Raw genomic sequence first — 5,867 nt, 5'->3', positions numbered from 1 at the left:
AGAACCGTTATCCTTTGCCTCATATTGATGATCTGTTTGACCAGCTTCAGGGTGCACGGGTGTTTTCTAAGATTGATTTGCGCTCAGGTTACCATCAGTTGAAGATTCGGGAGCCCGATATCCCGAAGACTGCTTTCAGGACTCGATATGGTCATTACGAGTTCCTTGTCATGTCATTTGGGCTGACCAATACCCTAGCAGCCTTTATGCATTTGATGCACAGTGTGTTCCGGTCGTATCTTGAGTCGTTCGTCATTGTCTTTATTGATGATATTCTGGTGTATTCCCGAAGTCGGGGAGATCATGAGCAGCAACTGAGGACTGTGCTTCAGACTCTGAGAGAGAAGAAGTTATATGCTAAATTCTCGAAGTGTGAGTTTTGTTTGGATTCAGTGGCATTCTTAGGCCACGTGGTATCGAGTGAGGGTATTCAGGTGGATCCGAAGAAGATAGAGGTCGTGCAGAGTTGGCCCAGACCATCCTCAGCTACAGAGATCCGTAGTTTCCTTGGTTTGGCGGGTTACTACCGTTGTTTTGTTTAGGGGTTTTCATCGATTGCAGCCCCTATGACCAGGTTGACCCAGAAGGCTGCCTCATTTCAGTGGACGAAGGAGTGTGAGGCAAGCTTTCAGAAGCTCAAGACAGCTATGACCACAGCCCCAATTTTGATACTACCTACAGGTTTGGGGTCTTATACGGTCTATTGTGATGCCTCGAGGGTTGGCCTCGGAGCGATGCTGATGCAGAACGGTAGGGTGACTGCCTACGCGTCCAGACAATTGAAGATACATGAGAAGAACTACCATGTTCACGACATTGAGTTAGCTGCCATTGTTCACGCCCTGAAGATTTGGCGCCATTACTTATATGGTGTGCCTTGTGAGATTTATACTGACCATCGGAGCATGCAACATTTGTTCAAGAAAAAGGATCTAAATTTGAGCCAGACGAGGTGGTTAGAGTTGCTAAAGGACTATGATATCACTATTGTGTACCACCCGGGCAAGGCCAATGTGGCGGCCGATGTGGTACCCAATTTTCCCTATGTATTTTTGCATGCAAATACTTTCAAAATAGCATATATATATGCATATATAAGTATGTCCAAGTGTTTCAATAATTTTCCTAATTTCTAAAAGATTTTTAAATTGATTTATTGCCCATTTTAGCAGTACAAAAACCAATAATTATTTCCAAAATTATCATTTTGGTGAATAACTTACTTTATTCTCATATTTATACCAAAATATATCTAGGGTAATTTTTATACATTTTTTACAAATTTATTTGGTATTTTAAAAGCTAAATTGCATATAATTGCAATTTTAGCCTATTTTAAGATTAATAGCATTTTATAATTATGAAATTGGTTCCAATATTTTTAAATTAATATTATATATCACTAATTGACTCAGTACCTTTAATTTATTTTAGAAGTCATTTTACTATTTTTATAAAAAAAAAATAAAAAGGGAAAAGTGGCTATTTAAAATCTGGTCCATTTTGCTTCAATTATAGCCAAAATTGGTTCCCCTAATTGACCCAATTTCAAACCCAATTTCGGAATAGCCCAATTCCATTTAACCCAACCCTTAACCTATTTAAAACTACCCGACCCAAACCCATTTTAATCCAGGCCGTTGATCAATCTGATTAATGGCCACGATTTCCCCTTTCCTTTTTTAATCTGTCCACACCCCTAACCCGGACCTATCATATGAAGAAGTGCCAGTGGCGATATTAGATCGGCAAGTCCGCAAGCTGAGAACAAAAGATGTAGCTTCCGTCAAAGTATTGTGGAGGAACAAAAATATGGAAGAAATGACATGGGAAGCAGAAGAGGAGATGAAGTCTAAATACCCTTACTTATTCCAGAATGAAGATAACAAGGATGCTGGTGGAAGACAGGATACATTGGAAGGTGAAACGGCTCTATGAGGTAAGCAATAATTTGAGAATACTCCTCCTTAATACAAAATGGTGATATGTAGATAATGTAAATATGCATAATGCTTTGTGTAGCCTTGTGAAGCCATATGTTGGGCTTAATTACTTGCAAGTTTTGCTAGTGACCATTTTATAGGGGAAAATTGATCGGAAATTTCCATTGGAATCCACGATGATTTAAACTCCCCATAAACCCTTACATTCGAGGACGAATGTTCCTAAGGGGGGGAGGGTGTTACAACCCATATCCACATGTGTTAGTTCATGCCATATATTAGTTAACATAAATCCAAGAAGGAATTATCTTTGAGATTATAAGAAGTCAATCCTATTGGTCTTAAGTGATACAAGAGTGTATAAGGGTGATTAACCAGTATTAGAAGTTAAACGAATCAAGGATGTTGTAACTCGTATTTTCAGGTAATCTAGCGGTGCTTAATACACTCAAGAGGTCATTTATTAAGGTATTTTAATCATATAATATCCGTATCATAAGTCTTGAAGTCAAACGAGTTATGAAACAAAAGTCGACAAAAGTTGTCGCAACTTAGGTTCATAATTTTACTTAAACATTAGGTCAAATGTTTCTAATCTTTTCTCATAATTTACAAGGAATTACGGGGTGATCTACCCACCAAATTAAATATCTATGAGTCTAGTTTCCAACGCATTAAACCGTTCATCGATACGATCTCGGAGTAGAGAGATATTCGCGTTTTCGCGAGACTGCGCCAAGCACCTCTCTATGGGGCCCACTAAGTCGGTTTAAGATATTTGGACCTATATAGGATGACTACAACCCGTTTTAAGTCATTTATTTTCACTATTTTCAGACCTTAGAACCCTAGGAACATCCTCTCAAGGTTCTCTCAAGATTCAAGACCCAAAAAAAGGGCAAACAACACAAATCAAATGTCGGGAATTCCGTGGCGCTAGTAAGTCTCTTGTTCTTCTTGTTGTTGCTCATTTTTGTGTCGTTCCAGCCCGTGTGGGAGGTTGTTTTAAAGGTTTTATGTTCTGTAAATACTCCCTCATGTTCTTAATATCAATCCTAGGTGATTTCAAGCCTTCTAAAGTGATTCTAGTGCCGAAAAACACTAATTGATCGCTAGTTTCATTTTTTTTGTTGTGTGGCAGCATTGGAGGGATATTTCATGGAAATTTAAGGTCAAATTGGAGTTGTTCTTTCTGTATAAAGGTAAGGAACCTCTTACTCTATATGTATTTAAGATTATCCAAGTTGCGGCTAAGCCATTGAAGCTAGAACTTGTGAGATATATATCGAAAGGTTTGGTAGTAATGTTATTGTTTTGTGGACTGTTTTGCGTTGTTGTTGGGCTGCGTATTTTACTACTATCTTGTGGAGTTTTTGGAGGAGGAAGGGTGTGGGGAAACACCATATATATGTAGGGTTATGGGCTGATAGTTATTCGTAACATTTCCAGATTGTTTGACACGACTATGGTGGTCGTCGTATGTATGGAGTGATTAGGCTGTGTGTGGACTATATTGGGAGGCTCAATATGTTTATTATTGATGTTGTTTGGGCTGTTTGGTGACTATTTTGAATGGTGTGAGGTCATATATATAGGGGAGGTGATGTCCGTTTCATCGTAAAATAGGTTGTGGTCGATACATAATAGTTATGACGCTTAAATGATAACGATAGTATCGTTTCTCTTATTGTAGACTAAGGAGTTTTGACAATTGCATAGCTTGAGATTGGGGAAGTATATACAAGGTATGTGAGGCTATCCCTTTCCTTCTTTTGCACGACTCCGATTGTACATAATGTAATGAACGAGCTTCCAAGATACTCTACTCTTAGAAGCTAGTAGTACTTACATTGTTTTCCCTCTTATGGAACGATTGATGTTAATGTTGCTTCTCTTATTCTTATGTTATCAATGTTATTGGTACTTCCTGATTCTTATAAGGTTCATAGTGAAGAGTTAGTCCTAATAACGTGTACAGAGGATACCGACCTTACGTCACTCCGAAAGGTTTAGAATGTGATTCCATGAGTCGAGCATGCATTATATATATGTATCTATTTTACTCTACCGAGCCACGCTATAGTTGGCCGGGTACGGCACCTATTGTGCAACCACTGATCAGTTGGGTTTTACCGAGCTCCACGTGGCCGGGTACGATTCTACCGAGCCTATTATGGCCGGGTACGATATGATGATGATGATGCCCACAGAGGCGAATGCTTTAAAGGTTTATGTATTTATACATATGTATCATGCATTTCATGTAAGTAGCCCTCAGAGGTACTAAGATGTTACAGGTGGTATATTCTTTATCCTTGCTTACATTACTGATCGTATTTATGGTTCCTTGCCTTACATACTCAGTACTTTATTCGTACTGACGTCCTTTTATTTGTGGACGCTGCATGTCGTGCTGCAGGTCCTGATAGACAGACAGGTGCAGCTCCCCCACCACAGTAGACTGTCCAGTTCAGCGGTGATTGGCGAGATCCCTTCTCCGGACTTGCCTTGGTCTTGGTATGCAATTTTTGTTATAGACATTATGGGTATGTCGGGGCCCTGTTCCGGCTATGTTGCAACACTTATGTTCTTTTAGAGGCTCATAGACAAGTGTCGGCTCATGTATAGTTTGGTATGCCTTGTCGGCTAGTTTTTGTTGTATAGTCTTTCATAGTAGCGTGGTAGCTCATACCTTATATGTAGTTTCTTGATTGTCTGGTCATCCCCTGCTATGTATGTTCATGCCGTCATATTTTATTGTTGGTTGTCCATGATCTAGGTCTACCATTTATATTGATCTCTTTAGCCTTAAAAGATAATAATGAAGGTTAGATGAAATGTACGTTGGTGCTCGGCAAGTGTGGTCGGGTGCTAGTCATGGCCCTTCAGTTTGGGTCGTGACAAACTTGGTATCAGAGCAAGTCTGTCCTAGGGGTTGTCTATGAGCCGTGTCTAGTAGAGTCTTGATTATGGATGTGTAGCGCGCCACATTTATAATCAGGAGGCTACATGACATCTAGGGTTGTTACCTTCTTCCTGAATCTAGATCGTGCGTAGAGTTGAGTCGTAAGTGTTTGTCTCTAATATTCACCTTGTTTTTTTTCAGTGATGCCTTCGACTAGGAAGCAAACGATTAGTAGACGGCTTGATACAGCAGCGGGAGAGGGTACCAGTCAGGTGCCCCAAGTCAGAGCAGGACAAAGTGAGGCTCAAAGTGAGATGCCCTCTCATACCTCATCTACTCCATCTCCTCCAGAGGATATTAGAAGGCACCCAGCGCCTCCAGTTCCTCCGTCTGGCACTCCAGACCAGGATATGCAGAGTGCTTTGCAGTTATTGACTAGCTTGGTAGCTGCTCAGGCTCAGAGGCAGAATACAGGTGCTGCTGAGAAACCAGTTAGTACAAGAGTTCGTGATTTTATTAATTTAGACCCTCTAGTGTTTACCGGATCAGACCCCAAGGAGGACCCACAGACTTTTATTGACCAGGTTCATCGTACACTTCGGGTTATGCATGTTAGTGATACAGAGGCAGTAGAGTTGGCTTCTTATCGGCTACGGGATTTAGCAGTTCTCTGGTATGATAGTTGGGAGAGATCCAGGGGTCCGAACCCTCCTCCAGCTGTGTGGAAGGAATTTTCTGAGGCCTTTCTTCGTCACTACTTGCCAGTTGAGATACGACGAGCTAGAGCTGATAAGTTCTTGAACCTTAGACAAGGTAATATGAGTGTGCGAGAGTACAGTATGCAGTTTGATTCTTTGGCAAGGTATGCTCCCCATATGGTGGCCGAGATGAGTGATAGGGTGCATATGTTCGTGAATGGGTTGGGACCACATCTAATAAATGAGTGTACGACAGCCTCCTTGGTGGAGGGCATGGATATTTCCCGTATTCAAGCTTATGCCCAGACCCTAGAGGATCGT

This window comes from Nicotiana sylvestris, chromosome 2 (assembly GCF_000393655.2).
Source record: "Nicotiana sylvestris chromosome 2, ASM39365v2, whole genome shotgun sequence".
Classification (NCBI taxonomy): domain Eukaryota; kingdom Viridiplantae; phylum Streptophyta; class Magnoliopsida; order Solanales; family Solanaceae; genus Nicotiana; species Nicotiana sylvestris.
Note: the sequence above shows the minus strand (reverse complement) of the source record.